Here is a 22,742-nt window from a genome sequence, read left to right as displayed (position 1 = left end):
ACCCATGGTGTGTGTGTGTGTGTGTGTGTGCGCAGGTGTGAGACACAGTGAAAGACACAAAGTACACGAATCTTTATTCAATTTCCACCACCAGGAAGATAGGAAAACACCCGAGTGGCCAATGACAAACACTGCCCTTCACATCAAAGGGCAATGCTGTGTGATCAAACAGTGAAGGGGAGGACATTCCTATTCATTTTTCTTTTTTTTTTCTTTTTTTTTGTAAGAGAGTGCTGATTTTTTTTTTGTTTTAACCCCCACACTACCACCTAAGTGCGGTAGTGCTTATTTTATCCCCAGCACCCATGGTGTGTGTGTGCAGGTGTGAGACACAGTGAAAGACACAAAGTGCACCAATCTTTATTCAATTTCCACCACCAGGAAGATAGGAAAACACCCGGGTGGCCAGTGACAAGCACTGCCCTTCACATCAAGGGACAGTGCTGTGTGATCAAAACAGTGAAGGGGAGGACATTCCTATTCATATCTGTCAATCAGGGTTCTCTGATTGGACCAGATTAACAGCCCAATCAGGAAGCTCAGATCCTATGAGATCCTCCTGGCTGACCTCATTACAATCACCTACACAAAGCATCTATGACAAGAAAAACAGAGTTACAGTTCAGTTCATTGAACTCATTTGTCAGAAGATGCAAAAAAAAAAGACAAAAATTGATCTGAACCGAAGGGTCCAGCCACACCCTGGCTAATGTCTCCTTCCCAGTGGCTGGGACTTCCCTGCAGTTCCCCATCCAAATCGCAAACAAGTTTTTGAAAAACTCACCTTCTCTGGCCAAACTAAAATTAATAAATGCTTCCACGTATATAGTATTTCAAACATCACAGGATGCTTCAAAGTATTATGAAATAAAATATTTCTCGTGCAATAACATTTGCCCTAGGGCTCCAGATGCTTGACTGGACCAACATCACATGATCTTTTCCAGAAACAGGATGGCACAGCTGGGAAGCTTTTGTCTTTTAGCAGGCTTCTCCAGAACTACTTCATCCAATATCCAGCACAGGCATTGGAACCTGATACTCATAAACTTAATAAATAAGCAGTTTTTTGCAAGACAAGTCACTACCAAGAAATGACATGTCCAAAAAATGCTCCAAATCCTTCCATTAAGTTCATAAAAACAAAATCAATGCAGGTACCAACAATCCTTTATGATGCCTTCACAATTCTCTGAGAGATGGTTGGTAAGTATTCTCAGAATGCTGACTGTGTCTTGTAAACAGATTTTCATTCTTCTGTTGCTCAGAACACGGTCCTTCTGTCAGATGCCTGGTCATCTTGACAGTTGAGTTCTGGGCACCAGTGTAGGCCTCAAGTTGTCAGACCAAATTCAGTGATGCACAATACCACTCAGGAATGAGGATAATCTGGAAATCTTTGAGGTCACCTCAAATATCACCCATCCTCCACTCAGCAGGATGCAGCAACACACAGAGAAATAACATGTATCAGCAGTAACTTAGACTTCCCCATCCACAAGTACTTTGTAGATTACTATCTGATCACACAGCTCTCAATATCCCATGTGACCACAAATTGAGAACCTGTAACTCCATAGTCAGAATGGAAGCAGAAGGAAAGCTTGGACAGAAAACACTCTCCCAAATAAAATATTGATTCTGACCTCATATCTCAGCAACCAAGCTTCAGTCACCTCTGGAACACATGGACAAGCCTCAGTAGAATACAGGCTGGAATTGGCTCTTGTGGTCACCTGATATACAGAGGCATCTTAAAACTTCACCTGGCTGCAAGTGTGGAAACCCTAACTGAACCAGCTTGCAAATTACAACATCTTGCCCCGAATCAATTTTGAGTGTAGCAACCTGAAGTTACACATCTTCTCCAGTAGGGCATTGGACAGTTAGAAAACTTAACAGCAAACCATGTTGGCCACTTGTGCTCCTCAAGCCATACAAAAAAAAAATGGTTTTCCAATATTTCCAATAAGTTTGGAAGCATTTCAGGATATCTTTTGAAGGATAAACGCAAAATATGACTGTGAAGGCATCTTTTTCAATTTGCCTGGGCCATACATATGTTAACCAGCCAATTATCTATCAATGCCAATTTCTAACTACTACATCATGAGTTTGTATTTTCCATAATAACCTTATCAAATGCCTTCTGGAAATCCAGTTACTGTAATGCATTGGTTCCCCATTATCTAAAACATTTGTTACCTCTTTAAATAACCCAAGTAGATTTGTCAAATGTGGTTTCCTTTCACAAAACCTGCGTGACTCTGCCTGATTACCTTTAACTAATCCAAGTGCCATGTTATAACTTCTTTAATAATAGCTTCTAACCTTTTTCCCTATGATAAGATGTTAAGCCAACTGGCCTGCAAGTTACCTGCTTTCTGTCTTCCTCCCTTTTGAACACAGATTGTATTTTTAACATCTGTCAATCTAAAGAGACCATTCCCAAATTGAGGGAGTATTTTATTTAAATCTAAGACCAATGTATCAACTATTTCACTTGCCACATCTTTAAGACCCCAGGAGGAAGTCCATCAAGACCTGGGCATTGGTCAGCCTGCAGCTCCAACTCAGCACCATGTCTCTGGTGATTGTAATTTTCCTGTGTTTCTCCCTCTCTTCCACTGAAGAGCCACTTCTGGGATGTTACTTGTATTTTCTATGGCGAAGACAGATTCAATTTACTTTCAATTCATCTGCTATTTCTCTATTTTCCATTATTAATTGTCTGGATTCACTTTCTATTTGACCATTGCTTATTTCTTAATCCTTGTTTTCTTTAGATGTGTAAAGAATCTCTAACAAGCCAAAGTCTGTTTCTATGCTATATGTCTGTGTGACTCTATTACTCTGTTTTATATTTCTGGATAGCTTTTTCTCGGACTCAGAATTTTCCCTTTTTATTAATTTGTTGGTCATTCTTTGTTTTTCTTTTAACATGTTCTCTCCAATCTTCTGAACTGCCACTTGTCATTGCACAACCAAGTGTGTTTTTTCTTTTAGATTGAAAGTTTTTTTCAATATTTCTAGTTAACCACGGATGGTGGATCCATCCCTTAGAATTTTATGTGCACATAATATATCAATTCTATACCTTCTGAAATAGCACCTTAAATGCTTGTCATTGCATCTCTACTACCCTACCCAATTAACTTTAGCTGGCTCTGCTTTCATGCTCTCATAATCACCCTTATTTACATTTATGAAGTAGTCTTTGGACCTACTCCTCTCTCCCTCAAACTGAATTTACAAATGAATTTACAGGCTTGCTAGGAAGGAGTTCAAAAATGGACTGGAGAGCCAGAAGGAGGCATGAAAAAGGCTTGGCTGGAAGGATTTTACTCATACATGAAGAATAAGAGAATGATCAGGGAGAAGGTAAGGCCCATCAGGGATAGTGTAGGGAAATTGTGCGTGGAGTCCGAGCAGATAGGGCAAGTGCTAAACGAGTGTTTTGCTTCGGTTTTCACTATGGAAAGGGACCTTGTTGTGAATGAAAACTTTGAGGAGCTGGGAAACAGGCTTGAATAGATCAAGATTGAGGAAGTTGATGTGCAGGAAATTTTGGCAAACATTAAGATTGATAAGTCCCCAGGTCAGATCAGATTTATCCTAGGTTGCTCCGGGAAGTGAAAAAGGAGGTTGCTCAGCCGCTGATGAAGATCTTTGCTTCCTCAGTCTCTACAGGAGTCACAGGAGGATTGGAGGGAAGTGATTGTTGTTCCTCTTTTCAAGAAGGGGAATAGGGAAACCCCTGGCAATTACAGACCAGTCAGTCTTATGTCTGTGGTCAGCAAGGTTTTGGAAAGAATTCTAAGGGATATAATTTATGATTATTTGGAAAAGCATAGCATGATTAAAGGCAGTCAGCATGACTTTGAGAGGGGCAGGTCATGCCTCACAAATCTTATTGAGTTCTTTGAGGAGGTGACGAGACAGATTGACAAAGGTCGAACAGTGGATGTGGTGTACATGGCCTTCAGCAAGGTATTTGAGAAGGTTCCCCCGATAAGCTCATTCATAAAGTCAGGAGGTATGGGATGCTGGGAGATTTGGTTCTCTGGGTTCAGAGTTGGTTGGCTGATAGAAGGCAGAGAGTGGGTGTAGATACAAAGTATCTTGCCTGGAGGTTAGTGGTGAGTGGCATCCTGCAGGACTCTGTTCTTGGGCCTCTGCTCTATATAGTTTTTATAAATGACTTGGATGAGCAGGTTATGGGGTAGGCTAGTAAGTTTGCTGAAGATACAAAGGTAGGAGGTGCCGTTGATCATATTAAAGGCTTTTGTAGGCTTGAGCGTGACATTGACAGTATGCAGAGCCGTGCTGAGAAATGGTAGGTGGAGTTCAAGCTGGATAAATGTGAAGTGATGCATTTTGGAAGCTTGAACTTGAATGCTGAATATAGGATAAAAGACAGGATTCTTGGCAGTGTGGAGGAACAGCAGGATCTTGGTGTTCAAGTGCATAGATCCCTCAAAGTTGCCACCAAGTGGATAGGGTTAAGAATGGTGTTTTAGCTTTCATTAACAGGGGGATCGAGTTTAAGAGCTGCAAGGTTTGGCTGCAGCTCTACAAAACCCTGGAATATTGTGTCCAGTTCTCATCACTCTATTATAGGAAAGGTGTGGAGGCTTTGGAGAGGGTGGAAAGGAGGTTTATTAGGATACTGCCTAGACTGGAGGGCTTGTCTTACAAGGAGAGCTCAGACCTTTCTCTCTGGAGAGAAGGAGGAAGAGAGGTGACCTGATCGAGGTGTACAAGGTAATGAGAGGCATGGATAGAGTCAATAGCCAGAGACTTTTCCCCAGGGCAGGATTGACTGCCATGAGGGGTCAGAGTTTTAAAGGTGTTAGGAGGAAGGTATAGAGGAGACATCAGGAGGTAGGTTCTTTACGTAGAGTTGTGAACACATGGAATGCGTTGCCAGCGGTGGTGGTGGAAGCAGAATCATTAGGGACATTTAAGCGACTGTTGGACATGCACATGGACAGCAGTGAATTGAGGGGAGCATAGTCTGGGTTATTTTCTTTCAGATTAGGAATAACCCTCAGCACAAACATCGTGGGCCAAAGGGCCTGTACTGTGCTGTACTTTTCAATGTTCTATGTTCTAATTCTTTTATAGCCGTTGACACCTAGGAATGTCTTCCCTGAGATCTCATTGCACAAAAGCCAGGTTTACGAGAGCCTGTTCTTTGGTCAGCTCTAAGAAACCATCCCAAAAACATTCAAAGCTATCTTTAACCATTTGACTTTTCTACTCAATATCTAGATTAAAGTCTTTAGTTAGAACTTAGAACAATTTCTGCTTATGTTTCAAATTTATAGCATCTGCAGTATTTTGCTTTAGTATTAGAATTTAATTCGCTGCCACATTTACTCAGGATGGCTACCTTGAAAAGGTCCTGCTCTCTCCCTCTCTGACTTGGTTTCTATTTTGTTTCTTTATCTTGTTAAAGTATTACACTTCTAACATTTTCTAATTCTGATGAAACGTTATGAAGCTAATGCATTAGTTTGTTTCTCTCTACACAATATTTATACCTGCTGTTTTTATTTTTTGTCACAATTCATTGGGGTAAAGCACTGGATATCAGGTTTACTATTCCTGGTGCCATTCACAGAAATCAATGATTTTCAAATATGTTTACAAATTTCCTCAATCTCCCTAGAAATTCCCCCATACACATGTGCACACATACATTTGCACACACAATCCCAGACAAACAGACAGGCATAACTAAGTTATGGATGGAAGAAAGTTGTGAAGATAATTCAGTTGTGCCTAATCACAGGTTGCTGACGTAGTCCTTATGATTCATACGGCTGACCAGATGGTTGCTTATCAGATGTCTTTCCCTGGACACTTCCACTGGTTTGCAAGAGACACAGGTTCTGAAGAGGAGTCATACCAAACTCACAACACTATTTCTGTTTCTATCTCCACAAGTGAGCTTCTCAGTATTTTCTCAGATCTCCAGCATCCACAGCGTTGTTCCTTTATGGAGGTGGTTAGTTCACTTCTAAAAGGCCTCTGACTTATCAATTACAAGTCTGAAGGCAAGATAAACTGGTTCTCTTCAAGTTTAAAATGTGTTCCGACTACAGAGAACAGAGACAGCTCCTGAGCTGGTGGAGATCAAATCACTTCTCTCTGTATCTTGTTCAGTCACCAGAGAACCGATCACATGGTTGTTGGCAGGCAAAAGGCCTTTGTCATTGATAATTGGTCACCAGTCCATAGACCAAATCAACTTATTGTTGCCAACCAGAATTATTTCATTACACAACCCCTTGGCTCTGTTTCATCTGCCACCTCATTCAAACTGGTATTTGCACAATGCTTACCAATAGTTTCAGGCTACTTTCTTTTGAAAACATGCAGCAATCATTTAGAACATTGGCTTTAAAAGTTATGTCATTTCAGCTTACAATTTTAAAAGTCACAAACATAAAAAGACATGATCTTTACATTTCAAACTGAGAGCATCCACATGTCTACACAATAGGCTATTAACAGGACTACTTCTGAGCACAAAAAGTTCAGAACAAGTTTAATATTGATAATGAAATAAAATCAAAATAATTTTTAAACTAAGTCTATTCAGCTAAGAATTTTCACCTCTATTTCTCCATCCTTTCCTAATGTACATTACAATATTTTACTGACTTAAGGGCTGAAAAGTTGGCAAAAGTCAATGACCTGAACATGAAGCCTAGCAAACTTTTATTTTGGGATTGTGTCAGTCAGTTGCAGTGAGGTCACAAACTGAGTGCAAACCAATTTTAATACATATCTATATATATTTAGGACATATTAAAAAAAATACATTATGTGGCCCAATAAAGATGGCTGATATAATTATGTGACTAAACTTAGCAATAACCTTCCTAAAAATCTCAGAAGTCAACATCAGCCAGACTATTAATGCCCACATACCTCCTGATGAATCTGAAATGCGAAAAAATGTTAGAACCTGCCAGCTCTGTTGTAACATGTCACCATGAAAAATCCCTACACAATAAAAATTGTAAGTTACACCCATCATACAAGATGTGTTCATGAATTTCAACTTAACTTCTGGAATGGGACTTCAACAGTTGGCAATCTGCCATGAAGGCTTTTGTCTCGATGTCCCTCTGCAGTAGTTTTAGTCACAAAACTCCCACATACTGAATCAGCTGCCTCTTCAAAACGTACAGATTTGAAATAGCAGTTAGCTTGGAGAAAGCACGGCTCGAGATCCAGGTTTGAATCCTAACATAACAACTGGTGGAATTTTAATCTAAAAATCCCGAATTAAAATTCTACTGATGACTATGTAACTACTCTCAATTGTCTTAAAACCCCAACAGGCTCACTAATGTCATTCAGCAAAGGAAGCCGGTCATCTTCATCTGGACTGGTTACATGTGACTCCAGATCCACATTAACATGGTTGACTCTTAACTGTGCTCTGAAAGAGCCTAACAAGCCATTCGGTTGCAACAAACTACTAATAAGTCTCAAAGGAATGGAACCAAATGTATGATCTGACATGGACTAAGGCATCAGAAATGACAACATCTAATAAAGCTGTGTCAACCCTGTAAAGTCCTCCTTTTTAATGTCTGGGGGCTAGTGCCAAAATTGCAATAGCTGTGTCACAGACAGGTCAAGCATCAGCCTCCCTTTGTCAATTTCAATGAATTATATCATACACATAAACAGCACCATCAGCATCGCTGGACATTTTCTGTCCCATTGGCAGCTCAGGCCCTGCAGAGGTGGCAGCAGAGTGGTATATAGTTGGGTGGGTATTGCCCTGGGAGTCCTCAACATTGCCTGTGAAACCCATGATGTCTCATGGCGTCAAGTCAAATACAAGCAAGGAAACCTCTTGCTCATTACCACATAGTATTCTCCTCCAGTTTAACCTCCATGTTAAACACCACTTGGAGGCAAGAGTTCAGAATGCATCCTGGATTGGAACTCCAAATTCCAGCACCAAGAAGTTAAGCAGCACCACTTCTGATCAAGCTGACTGACTCTTAAAGGAGTCCGAGTCTGTGGCAGGTGGTGAGGGAACCAACAAGAGAGAAAACAAACATGACTCTACCTTCAACAATCTGTTTGTTGCAGATGCATCTATCCATGACAGTATTGGTAAAAATTATCACCACACAGTCCTTGTGGTGAAAAAAATAATTTTCACATTGAGAATACCCTCCATTTTGTTGCGCAGCATCACATTCATGCTAAGTAGGATAGACTTTCAATAGATTTAATAACTCAAAAATGTGCATCCATGAGGTGCTTTGGGCCATCAGCAGGAGTAGAAAATTCCAACACAATCTGTAATTTTTTTTAGTTGACAAATACCCTAATCTTCCAATACTGTCAAGCCTGGGGATCGATGCTGGTTCAATGAAGAGTGTAGTAGGGCATGTCAGGAGTAGCACCAGCTATACCTAAAATTGCAATGTCAACCTGGGGAAGCTGTAACATATGTTTGGCATGCAAGAAATCCTAAGTAGCAAGTAATAGACAGAACTAAATGATTCTACAACCAACAGATCAGACTCAAGCTCTGCCACTCCAGTAGTGAATGATGGTAGACAATTCAGCAACTAACTGAAAGAGGAGGCTCCAGTAATATCTCTAACAAGAGAACTGGCCATTGCCCTTACATTCAATGGCACAACCATCACTAAAATCCCCATTATCAACAACTTAGGGTTGCCATTGACTTAAAACTAAACCGGACTAGCCATAGAAATACAATGGCTACAAGTGCAGGTCAGAGGCTCAAAATCCGGCAGCAAGTAACTAACCTCCTGTCTCTCCAAAGTCTGTGCACTATCGACAAGTCAGGAGAGTGATGAAAGACTCACCATTTGCCTGGATAAGTGCAGTTCCAATATTCTTGAGACAATCCAACAAAACAAAGCAACCTTCTCAATTGGCACATCAACAACCAACAGTGACTCCTTTCATCACTGACACTCAGTAACAAAAGTGTGTACTGTCGATAAGGTGCACGACAAAGATTCACCAAGTCTCCTTAGGCAACATCTTCCAAACCCATGACCACTACCATCCAGAAGAACAAGGACTACAAATACATGGGAACATCACCACCTGCAAGTTCCCACTCAGCCACCCATCATCTTGACTTGAAAACATATCACTGTACCTCAGTATCTCTGTCAAAATCCTGGAACTTCCTTCCCAGCACTATGGGTATACTTAACACCAAATGAATTGCAGTAGTACAAGAAGGCAGCTTATGGCCACCTTCTTAAGGACAATGAGGGATGGGCAAAAAATGTCAACCCAGTCGGTGACTCAACTCCAGAATGAATAATAAAAAAATGCAGCATCCACTGACAATATGAACACTCATAACTCCAGGCAACAAAGAAAAAGCCTCTGGGCAGTAAAACTTCAGTTGTCTATTTATGCTCTTGGCAAGTAAAACTTTGTTTCATCAAAATATTGAGGCAGAAGTTATATTTCAGCAAAACTTCCTCAGAAGACTTCTGGAATAATTTTTAATGAAAAGAAAATAGCCTATAACTTCTTGCCCACTGGCGAGTCCATGGATAATCCACACAAAGAAATTTCAGATTGCAAACTCCAGTTGTGGACTTTAGGAGACCCTCTCAAAAGCAACGAGGTAAAAACAATGACTGCAGATGCTGGAAACCAGATTCTGGATCAGTGGTGCTGGAAGAGCACAGCAATTCAGGCAGCATCCGAGGACAGGCAAAATCGATATTTCGGGCAAAAGCCCTTCATCAGGAATGGCTTGATGAAGGGCTTTTGCCCGAAACGTCGATTTTGCCTGTCCTCGGATGCTGCCTGAATTGCTGTGCTCTTCCAGCACCACTGATCCTCTCAAAAGCAAGTATATTGTTAACTTGGTATCTCCAATGGTTTTGAACTGAAGTTGTCACTAATTGAATAAACTATTTATTCTTTGAATCCATCTCTCTATTTACATTTTTTTTTAAAAAGTGCGCCTCAATTGCAAAATGTTCCCTCATGTCTAGAAGTGTGCGAATAAACCCCACTTCTGCTTTCACTTTACCACAATGTTGCTGTAATCCTCACAAAGTCAGAGCGCACAAACAGATAGCAGAGAAAATACATCTCTGTTGTTTATACAAAAGAGAAATATTAAATTACAATCAACGTAACAAAAAGTTGTGAGAATAGAAAGGAAGATTTTATTTAAAACTCACTATCTGTCCATAAAACCGATCCATTTCTGGCTAAAAAAAGTAGCAGTTGTCAAATGGGGAGTAATAAAAACCAGGCCGAAGTTTGAATCTGTACTTTTCAACATGTTCATTGAGCTTGTGCAAGTGCCGATCTGACCTGTTTGAGAACGTCATTTCCTTGTTCTGATGAAGGGCCACTGGATTTGAAACGATAACTTTATTTCTCTCTCCACAGATGCTTCAAGAGCTGCTCAATTTTTCCAGCAATTTCTATATCTATTTCAGATCTTCAGAATCCGCGGTTCTTTGTTTTATTACTCTTGTGGTGGCCGAGTATCTGCCAGAGCAATATTTTTCCATAAGGATGTAATAGGCTAGATGTTTAAATATTGATTTCATTACTAACCAGTAGGTCCACAACATCCAATATTCCTCATTCTTAAGGGTCAATTATAAAATCTCTTGAGATTTTATTGATTTTATCAATTTTTATTGATTTACTGAAAGCTCTGTGATGATACAGATCTCACGTGAGATGATAGGCATGACTGCAAAGTCCATAAGACCATAGGACCATAAGACGTATGAGTGGAAGTAAAGCCATTCAGCCCATCAAGTCCACTCTGTGATTTAATCATGGCTGATAGGCATTTCAACTCTACTTACCTGATCTCTCCCAGAAGCCGGTAATTCGTTGCAAGAACAAGAATATATCAATCTCTGCCTTGAAGACATTTAACGTACCGGCCTCCACTGCACTCTGTGGCAATGAATTCCTCAGGCCCACCACTCTCTGGCTGGAAAAATGTCTCCTCATTTCCATTCTAAATTGACTCCCCCTCTAATTCTAAGGCTGTGCCCACAGGTTCTAGTCTCCCCATCTAACAGAAACAACTTCCCAGCATCCACCCTTTCTAAGCCACGCATTATCTTGTAAGTTTCTATTAGATCTCCCTCAACCTTCTCAACTCTAATGAATACAATCCCAGGATCCTCAGCATTCATCGTATGTTAGGCCTACCGTTCCAGGAATCATCCATGTGAATCTCCGCTGAACACGCTCCAGTGCCAGTATGTCCTTCCTAAGGTGTGCGGCACAAAATTGGACACAGTATTCTAAATGGGGCCCAACGAAGCTTTATAAAGTCTCAGAAGCACATGGCTGCTTTTATATTCCAACCATCTTGAGATAAATGAGAACATTACATTCGCTTTCTTAATCACTGACTCAACCTGCAAGTTAACCTTTAGAGAATCCTGGACTAGCACTCCCAGATCCCTTTGTACTTTGGCTTTATGAATTTTCTCCCCGTTTAGAAAATAGTCCATGCCTGTATTCTTTTTCCCAAAGTGCAAGACCTCGCATTTGCTTACGCTGTGCACTTCCAAGAGTTTAGAAATCTCATCCTTAATGATGGATTCTAGAATTTTGCCAACAATTGAGGTTAGGCTAATCGGCCTATAATTTTCGATATTTTGTCTTAATCCTTTCTTGAACAAGGGGGTTACAACAGCGATTTTCCAATCATTTGGGACGTTCCCTGACTCTAGTGACCTCTGAAAGATCACAACAAACGCCTCCACTATTTCCTCAGCCACCTCCCTCAGAACTCTAGGATTTAGCCCATGGGGGCCAGGAGATTTATCAATTTTTAGACCTTTCAGCTTTTCTAGCACTTTTTCCTTTGTAATGGATACATACTCCTCTGCTCCCCACCCCCCTCCGAATCTCCTTAATTGTTGGGATATTACTCATGTCTTCCACTGTGAAGACTGACGCAAAGTACTTATTAAGTTCTTCAGCTATTTCCTTATCTCCCATCACTACCCTGCCAGCATTCATTTGGAATGGCCCAATGTCTACTTTTGCCTCTCGTTTGTTTCTTATGTATTGAAAGAAACTTTTACTATCATTTCTAATATTACTGGCTAGCCTTCCTTCACATTTGATCCTCTCCTTCCTTATTTCTCTCTTTGTTACCCTCTGTTTGTTTTTGTAGACTTCCCAATCTTCTGATTTCCAGTGCTCTTTGCCACTTTATAGGCTCTTGCTTTTTCTTTGATACATTTCCTGACTTCTTGTGTCAGCCATGGCTGTCTGATTTGCCTCGCCCCCATATTATGATTGCTGCCTCCTAAGTGGTCCCTTACTTTAAGATCTTTTATAAAAAGTTTGGCTCATTACATAGCACTAAGTGCAGAATAGCCTGCTGCCTTGTGGGCTCCATCACAAGCTGTTCCAAAAAGCTATCCTGTTAACATTCCATGAACTCCCTTTCTTTGGATCCCCCAGCAACATGGTTCACTCAGTCCACCATTTCGCAACAGGCTATCTTCCAGAATATTCTCAGGTGTGGCACTAGATCCAGTCAGCATTAACCCATAATTTCCATAAGAGCTGCCAGTTTCTGAAAATACAGTCTCTAAAAAGCTGGCAACTCTAAGTATACAACAACTTATCCACTTATTTATGATTGAATAATGTTCTAAGGATTTTCTCAGTTAATTGGAGATCCCTTTTTGAAATTTATTTAATTTGTCAATGTGAATACGCCTTCTCTATAGCAATGAAATAAAAAAAGAGTACCTATATTGAAAGAGAAAAGGACAAAGCTTGATTGCAGCTAATGCTGACAGAATAATACATTGATCTATTGCAGATCAAAGGGAAAAAGGGACATTTTATACTGAAAAGCTACTGAAGACAAGATTTCCTTATGAGGAAGTGAATGCAATAAATTTAGATCTTTTAACATATTTTTGGGGTGATTTATCAACAATTCACAGTCTAGAACATAGAACATAGAACAATACAGCGCTGAACAAGCCCTTTGGTCCTCGATGTTGCACCATCCTGTGAACTATTCTCAGCTCGTCCCCCGATACTATCCCATCATCATCCATGTGCTTATCCAAGGATTGTTTAAATCTCCCTAGTGTGGCTGAGTTAACTACATTGGCAGACAGAGCATTCCACGCCCTTACCACTCTCTGAGTAAAGAACCTGCCTCTGACATCTGTCTTAAATCTATCACTTCTCAATTTGTAGTTATGCCCCTTCATATAAGCTGATGTCATCACCCTAGGAAAAGGACTTTAACTGTCTACCTTATCTAATCCTCTGATCATCTTGCATGTCATCTCTTAGCCTACTTCTTTCCAATGAGAACAGACCCAAGTCTCTCAGCCTTTCCTCATAAGACCTTCCCTCCAGACCAGGCAACATCCTGGTAAATCTCCTCTGCACCTTTTCCAATGCTTCACATCCTACCAGAAATATGGCGACCAGAACTGTACACAATATTCCAAGTGTGGCCGCACTAGCATTTTGTATAGTTGCAGAATGATATTGCGGCTCCGGAACTCAATCCCTCCACCAATGAAACCTAACAATGAAACCAGAGAGTTGGAAGGGGACAAATATACTGGCAAGGAGATTTGCTAGAGCTGCTCGGGAGGATTTATACTGGTAAGGTGGGGGCAGGGGGTATAGTGGGGAAGATAGTGAGCAAAGAGATCAATCTGAGACCCGTTGAGCAAAGAAGTGAATCAGACAGTCAGGGTAGGCAGGGACAAAGCAAAGAACAAGGTAGGACTGATAAATTAAACTGCATTTATTTCAATGCAAGGGACCTCACTGGAAAGGCAGATGAACTCAGGGCATGGAGAGGAACATGGGACTGGATTTCATAGCAACTACAGAAATGTGACTCAGGGATGGACAGGACTGGCAGCTTAATGTTCCAGGATACAAATGCTACAGGGAGGATAGAAAGGGAGGCAAGAGAGGAGGGGGAGTGGCATTTTTGATAAGGGATAGCATTACAGCTGTATTTAGGGAGGATATTCCTGGGAATACATCCAGGGAAGTTATTTGGGTGGAACTGAGAAATAAGAAAGGAATGATCACCTTATTGGGATTGTATTATAAACCCTCTAATAGTCAGCGGGAAATTGAGAAACAAATTTGTAAGATTTCAGTTATAGGATGGTTATGGTAGGGGATTTTAACTTTCCAAACATAGACTGGAACTGCCATAGCGTTAAAAGATTAGATGGAGAGGAATTTGTTAAATGTGTACAAAAAAAATGTTCTTATTCAGTATGTCGATATACGTATTAGAGGTGTAAAGCTTGACTTACTCTTGGGAAATAAAGCAGGGCAGGTGACTGAGGTGTCAGTGGGGAAGCACTTTGGGGTCCGTGACCAGAATGCTATTAGTTTTAAAATAGTGATGGAAAAGGATGGACCGCATTCTAAATTGGAGGAAGGCTAATTTTGACGGTATTAGGCAAGAACTTTTAAAGCTGATTAGGGGCAGATGTTCACAGGTAAAGGGACAGCTGGAAAATGGGAAGCCTTCAGAAATGGGATAACGAGAGTCCAAAGACAGTATATTCCTGTTAGGGTGGAAGGCTGGTAGGTGTCGGGAATGCTGGACAACTAAAGAAATTGAGGGTTTGGTTAAGAAAAAGAAGGAAGCATATGTCCGGTGTAGAAAGGATAGATCGAGTGAAACTTTAGAAGAGTATAAAGGCAGTAGGAGTATACTTAAGATGGAAATCAAGAGGGCAAAAAGGAGACATGAGATAGCTTTGGCAAATAAAGTTAAGAAGAATCCAAAGGGTTTTTCCAAATACATTAAGGACAAAAGGGTAACTAGGGAGAGAATAGGGCCCCTCAAAAATCAGCAAGGTGACCTTTGTGTGGAGCCGCAGAAAATGGGGGAGATACTAAACGAGTATTTTGCATCAGTATTTACTGTGGAGGAGGACATGGAAGATATAAAATGGAGGGAAATAGATGGTTACATCTCGAAAAATGTCCATATTACACAGGAGGAAGTGCTGGATGTCTTGAAACACGTAAAGTTGGATAAGTCACCAGGACCTGATCAGGTGTACCCTAGAAGTCTGTGGGAAGCTAGGGAAGTCATTGCTGGGCCTCTTGCTGAGATATTTGTATTGTCAATAGTCACGTGAGGTGCCAGAAGACTGGAGGTTGGCTAACGTGGTGCCACTATTTAAGAAAAGTGGTAAGGCCAAGTCAGGAAACTATAGACCGGTGAGACTGACATCAGTGGTGGGCAAGTTGTTGGAGGGAATCCTGAGGGACAGGATTTGCACGTGGAAAGGCAATGACTAATTAGGGATAGTTAACATGGCTTTGTGCGTGGGAAATCATGTCTCACAAACTTGATTGTGTTTTTTGAAGCAGTAACAAAGAAGATTGATGAGGGCAGAGCAGTAGATGTGATCTATATGGACTTCAGTAAGGCGTTCGACAAGGTTCCCATGGGAGACTGATTAGCAAGGTTAGATCTCATGGAATACAGGGAGAACTAGCCATTTGGATACAGAACTGGCTCAAAGGTAGAAGACAGAGGATGGTGTTTTTCAGGAGGGTTGTTTTTCAGACTGGAGGCCTGTGACCAGTGGAGTGCCACAAGGATCGGTGCTGGGTCCTCTACTTTTTGTCATTTACATTAATGATTTGGATGCGAGCATAAGAGGTACACTTAGTAAGTTTGCAGATGACACCAAAGTTGGAGGTGTAGTGGACAGCAAAAAGGGTTACCTCAGATTACAACAGGATCTTGACCAGATGGGCCAATGGGCTGAGAAGCGGCAGATGGAGTTTAATTCAGATAAATGCGAGGTGCTGCATTTTGGGAAAGCAAATCTTAGCAGGACTTATACACTGAATGGTAAGGTCCTAGGGAGTGTTGCTGAACAAAGAGACCTTGGAGTGCAGGTTCATAGCCCCTTGAAAGTGGAGTCGCAGGTAGATAGGATAGTGAAGAAGGTGTTTGGTGTGCTTTCCTTTATTGGTCAGAGTATTGAGTACAGGAGTTGGGAGGTCATGTTGCAGCTGTAGAGGACAGTGGTTAGGCCACTGTTGGAACATTGCATGCAATTCTGGTCTCCTTCCTATCGGAAAGATGTTGCGAAACTTGAAAGGTTCAGAAAGGATTTACAAGGATGTTGCCAGGGTTGGAGGATCTGAGCTACAGGGAGAGGCTGAACAGGCTGGGGCTGTTTTCCCTGGAGTGTTGGAGGCTGAGGGGTGACCATATAGAGGTTTACCAAATTATGAGGGGCATGGATATGATAAATAGGCAAAGTCTTTTCCCTGGGGTCAGGGAGTCCAGAACTAGAGGGCATAGGTTTAGGGTGAGAGGGGAAAGATATAAAAGAGACCTAAGGGGCAATTTTTCAGCCAGAGGGTGGTGCGTGTATAGAATGAGCTTCCAGTGTATGTGGTGGAGGCTGGTACAATTGCAACATTCAAAAGGCATCTGGATGGGTATATGAATTGGAAGGGTATGAAAGGAAATAGGCATAGTGCTGGCAAGTGGGACTGGACTGGGTTGGGATATCTAGTCGGCACGGATGAGTTGGGCCGAAGTTTCAGTGCTGTATGTCTCTATGACTCCTCAACTCAGTCCCAAATGATTTATTCCATATCCTGAGACTGTGCCATGTTTTTAGACTGTCCAAACAAGAAAAATATCCTCCTTGCCTTTAGTCTGCCAGCTGTTGACATTTTACATGTTTCAATCAAATACTCTCCCATCCTTCTAAACTGCAGTGAATACAATAGGAGAAAATGAAGACTGCAGATATTGGAGATCAGAGTCAAGATTGGAGTGGTGCTGGAAAAGCACAGCAGGTCAGGCAGCATCCGAGAAGCAGCAGAATCGCCTTTCCCATCCATCTGCTTCACCTTCCTCTCTGACTTATCAATTTTTCCCCCAGCTTCATCTACCCAATGCATTCTCAGCTACTTTCCCCACAGCCCCACCCCTCTCCTATTTATCTCTCAGCTCCCCCAGACCACAAGCTTCACTCCTGATGAAAGGCTTATGCCTGAAACGTCAATTCTCCTGCTCTTCGGATGCTGCCTGACCTACTGTGCTTTTCCAGCACCACACTGTCGACTGTAGCGACTACAAGCCCAATAAACCAATCTCATCTCAAGGTCCTGATCAGGTGTACCCGAGAACTCTGTGGGAAGCTAGAGAAGTGATTGCTGGGCCTCTTGCTGAGATATTTGTATGATCGATAGTCACAGGTGAGGTGCCGGAAGAATGGAGGTTGGCAAACATGGTACCACTGTTTAAGAAGGGCGGTAAAGACAAGTCAGGAAACTATAGACCGGTGAGCCTGAGCTCGGTGGTGGGCAAGTTGTTGGAGGGACTCCTGAGGAACAGGATGTACATGTATTTGGAAAGGCAAGGACTGATTAGGGATAGTCAACATGGCTTTGTATGTGGGAAATCATGTCTCACAAACTTGATTGAGTTTTTTTGAAGAAGTAACAAAGAAGCTTGATGAAGACAGAGCAGTAGATGTGATCTATATGGACTTCAGTAAGGCGTTCGACAAGGCTCCCCCATGGGAGACCGGTTAGCAAGGTTAGATCTCATGGAATACAGTGAGAACTAGCCATTTGGATACAGAACTGGCTCAAAGGTAGAAGACAGAGGGTGGTGGTGGAGGGTTGTTCTTCAGACTGGAGGCTTGTGACCAGTGGAGTGCCACAGGGATCGGTGCTAGGTCCTCTACTTTTTTGTCATTTACATAGATGATTTGGATGCGAGCATAAGAGGTACACTTAGTAAGTTTGCAGATGACATCAAAATTGGAGGTGCAGTGGACAGTGAAGAGGGTTACCTCAGATTACAACAGGATCTGGACCAGATGGGCCAATGGGCTGAGAAGTGGCAGATGGATTTAATTCAGATAAATGCGAAGTGCTGCATTTTGGGAAAGCAAATCTTAGCAGGACTTATACACTTAATGGCAAGGTCCGAGGGAGTGTTGCTGAACAAAGAGACCTTGGAGTGCAGGTTCATAGCTCCTTGAAAGTGAAGGTAGATAGGATAGTGAAGAAGGCGTTTGGTATGCTTCCCTTTATTGGTCAGAGTAATCAGGACAGGAGTTAGGAGGTCATGTTGCGGCTGTACAAGACATTGGTTAGGCCACTGTTGGAATATTGCGTGCAATTCTGGTCTCCTTCCTATCGGAAAGATGTTGTGAAACTTGAAAGGGTTCTGAAAAGATTTACAAGGGTGTTGCCAGGATTGGAGGATTTGAGTTATAGGGAGACACTGAACAGGCTGGGGTTGTTTTCCCTGAAGCATTGGAGACTGAGGGGTGACATTATAGAGGTTTACAAAATTATGAGGGGCATGGATAGGATAGATAGACAAAGACTTTTCCCTGGGGTCGGGGAGTCCAGAACTGGACGGCATAGGTTTAGGGTGAGAGGGGAAAGATATAAAAGAGACCTAAGGGGCAACTTTTTCACGCAGAGGGTGGTACGAGTATGGAATGAGCTGCCAGAGGATGTGGTGGAGGCTGGTACAATTGCAACATTTAAGAGGCATTTGGATGGGTATATGAACAGGAAGGATTTGGAGGGATATGGGCCTGGTGCTGGCAGGTGGGACTACATTGGGTTGGGATATCTGTTCGGGATGGACAGGTTGGACCGAAGGGTCTGTTTCCATGCTGTACATTTCTATGAGTCTATGATAGTCTTGCAATCCCTGGTTGAACATCTGTTGGACTCCCTGAAGTTACTATATCCTTTCTTAATAGGAAGCTAAAACTGCATCCAACACTCCAAGTGTGATCTCACCAAAGCCCTCTGTAACTGCAGTAAAATATCTCTACTTTTGAACTCAAAATCATTTTACAGTGAAGGCCAATATACCATTTGCCTTCCTAATTCTTTGTTGCATCTGTCTACTTTTATTGACTAGATACTCAGATCTCACCATACTCCAGACTTCCAAATATATTACCATTTAAATCATAATCTTGCAAGCTATTTTTCACACTGAAATGTTGAACTTCACATTCAGCCAAATTGTACTCCATTTGCCATGTGCTTGCTCACTCACCCAACTTGCGTAAATCACCCTAAAGTTTCCTTGCACCGTCCTCACAACCCCAACCAGTTTTGTGTCATCATAAACTTGGAAGGTTGCATTTGGATCTCTCTGCATGTATGTAGTGAAACCCAGATCCTTGCAGCATCCCACTAGTTACTGCCTGCCACCTGGAAAAAGACCCAAGTTTTCCCCTCTGTTTCTTGCCTGTCAAACAATTCTCAATCCGTATTATTATCCCCTATCCAATGTGCTTCAAATTTTTCCCACTAATGTCGTGAGGAACCTAACCAAATGTCTTCTGAAAATTTAAAACACCACATGCATGGATTCTCCTTTACCTATTCTACGATTTGCATCTTCAAAGAAAAATTCCAGTAGATTTGTTCAAAATGATTTGTCTTTCATAAAATATGCTAGACAGCTTTGTCAAATCCCATTAAATGTTTTCCAGATGTTGTTATCATGTCTTTTAAAACTGATGTTTTTCCCACTTCTGATATTAGACTAACTGGTCTATAATTGTCTGTTTTCAGTCTCCTTCCTCTTTTAAGTGGTGGGGTTATATTTGTTACCCCCACCCCCCCCCCCCCAATCCACAGGAACAAGTCTATAAAATTTTGTAGGATGACCACCAATGAATCCAATATTTCAATTTACTATTCTGGATCTGGATTATTATGCCCTGCTGAATTATCAGCCTTTAACCCCATTAATTTCACTATCACTATTTTCTTACTAGTACTGATTTCCTTTAAATCCACTCTCTTGCTAGACCCTTAGTTCCCTAATATTCTGGGAGTTCCCTAACATTTCTGGGAGGTTATTTTTGCCCTCTTTTGTGAAGGCAGAACAAAGTATATGTTTAATTCATCTGCCATTGCTCTGTTCTCCATTATAATTTCCCCAGCTTCTGATTATAAGGGGCATACATTAATAAAAACAATCTTTTCTCTTCCTTAGTTATAGAGTCTTTTACACTCAATTTCTATGTTCCTTTTAATTTTACTCTCTTACTCTATCTTATCACCTCGATCAAATTTTTCCAAAATGGTCTTAGTCTTCAGGCTTGCTGCAATTGTATATGGCTGTCATTTGCAATGGATGGGATCTCTCCATGGCATGCCAAAAGCTCTCTGTTCCCAAGGGGTAGTCATGGTCAAGAAAGATTATTCCTAATTTCGTTTATAAGCCAATTGTTGAGCCACCTTTACTTTTTTATTTTTGCACCAAACAGCAATGAATATATTGTTGTAATTCAAACACATGTTCTTTAAAAATGAACCTACTGTTTGTCCACTGTCAACCCCTTTAGTAAGGTTTCCCAGTCTAAACTTTCCAATTCACACCTCATAACCACGTAGCATCATTTATTTATATTCATGGCACTGGTTTCAGATTTGACCACATCACGCTCCAGCTTAATGAATAATTCTATCCTACAGTGGCTGCTCTTCACCACAACAAAACTGTTATAGTCATTACAGTTTACATTAGTTTAGTCTGTTACACTATTGTCTTTCTTGACCATGGCTACCCCTTGAGAACAGAGAGCTTTTGGCATGCCATGGAGACATCCCATCCATTGCGAATGACATCCTCCGCAAGTGGTGGGTAGGGCAATGTACTGGTGGCAAACTGTCAGATAGCCACCAAATCAAATCTTGTTGGGTCCATCATTAGATTAATTGTTTACCTGCCTTTGACGTACATGCAACTGATTTAGATTCCCATATACTCAAGGGAAACTTCCATAGCAACTGGTACACAACGAAAGCAAAGCTAGTCAACCAAAGCCCTGTGTAACTGCAATAAACATCCCTATTTCTAAACTCAAATTCTATCGCAATGAAAGCCAATGTACTTTTTGCCTCCCCACCCACCTCTGAGCTGACCAGCATTGGAGAGGAAAATTAAGAATTCACCGCACATGACTCCTTGATAAAATTCACATCATTCAGTATAATACTCTGTCTGACGAACTGAATTATTCGAGTGTCAATTGTCATTGGGTTCTGTTTTATTATTCAAAACACACAGCCTGAAATGTCTGCAAATGCCATGGCTTAAATACGTAGAGAGGAGAGTGGAACACTTTGGAGTGATTCTGGAAGCCTGGTCAAGCAACCAGCCCTGGTAACAGTGATCTTTATTACCAATCACTAATAAAATATGACAAACTACTAACTGCTAACATGGAATATTGACTGTTGACACAGACACTGGAAGGAGGCACCTTCAGATAAAACTAACAGGAAGAACAAAGGTTAAAATGGATTTGAAAATGACGTTTATGTATCATCCGTGCAATGCAAATATGATCTACTTATCAAAGTCTCTGCAACTTTCTGGGTGGATTTGTGCAAAGGCTAAAGTAATGCCATAACACACTTCATAATATTTCAATTCGTAATAAGGAAATCCATTAAAAGACATTTAGATACCTATTAAAATGTCATATGAGCTGTTTGTGAAAGCTCTCTGACATTTATAACGAAAGGCCATGTGGTGTCTGGGTAGATTTCGGTCAATTTCAGTCCGGTTTTAAATAAAAAGGGTAATTAATTTGTCAGACAGTAAAATATAAATTTAACAGTGGGATGACCGAAGAACCCTAGGGACTGTTAACAGGTGCGGTTATTTGTTCTTGTGAAATTTGTTTTCTTCTTGATGGAATGCTTGCAACAGGGCCCTAACAGGGGCACAATTCATTTTGTAGCAATGCCATAAAAAATACATTTCTCATGTAGTAAAACTGAAAACAAAAACACAATTCATTTCAATCTCAAAAATACGAAAGCTGGAGATGATTGAATTTAGTTCCAAGCATAAGTGAATAGGTATAATCTATTTATATTCATATGGCGTGTTTGTATTCTTAAATAACTCATTGAATTGCCACAGAATGTTGAGTAGTTTTGCATCAACATTGTGCGTAATAATATCAATATATGTGGATAGAGTATACATTAATATTAATACTTTTCTTCTACATTTCTCTATGGAATAAAATACATAATGAGCTGTATTTAATCCTGGTGAAAGAACTCTCATTCACTTGCTGAAGAGCTGGCAAGAGCCTCACAGGCTCTAAGAGCTGGTTAAGCACTCAACTGGCAGCAGCAGGCATCCCACAGGTTCAGGACAGTTCCAGGACAGTTCAAGAAAGGCAGGTCCTGAGTGCTGGCAGCTCCAGGTCAGTGGCGAGCATCTTGTTCTTGATCGGCAGCATCACTATGAAAGCCTGTGGCTGGTACTTCATCCCTCTGAGACTCAGGATCGCCATGCACTCAAACAGAGAAATGGTGGCAGGAGGAATGGGATCACAGAGTGGGAGTGGCAGAGTGAAGCTTCGTTAAGGGGACAATCATGAATAAGGATTGGTGGGGATGTCTCTCAGCCACTCCTGTCACGTCCAGCTCCCTCGTTCAGGCTTTTGAAAGAAAAGCACCAACCCCTCCTACCCAACTCACCCCCCACAACCCCCATCCCACCTAACACCCCACCAACTTCCACACCCCAGCCCCTGGACTCCTGCAAGCAAAAATGCCAGAGTTTGATTTTCCAGCCCCCTGCATTGCCTACCCTGTATCCTTACACTGTAACTCTTTGTTCCTGGAAGAATGTTTAGAGT

The 22,742-nt window shown here is 41.4% G+C and overlaps 1 protein-coding gene across 4 annotated transcripts in view; it reads right to left on the bottom strand.

Annotated features, from left to right (window-relative positions):
* The window catches only part of LOC122549141 (coiled-coil domain-containing protein 102A-like), a 620,500-nt gene that overhangs the window by 427,507 nt on the left and 170,251 nt on the right, over window positions 1-22,742 (bottom strand). The gene's annotated exons all lie outside the window — the stretch shown is intronic.

Source organism: Chiloscyllium plagiosum, unplaced genomic scaffold (genome assembly GCF_037043375.1).
Source record: "Chiloscyllium plagiosum isolate Xiang-an unplaced genomic scaffold, Cpla_swu_hap1 HiC_scaffold_4, whole genome shotgun sequence".
Taxonomy (NCBI): Eukaryota; Metazoa; Chordata; class Chondrichthyes; order Orectolobiformes; family Hemiscylliidae; genus Chiloscyllium; species Chiloscyllium plagiosum.
Note: the sequence above shows the minus strand (reverse complement) of the source record. Positions and strands in the feature narration are given on the sequence as shown.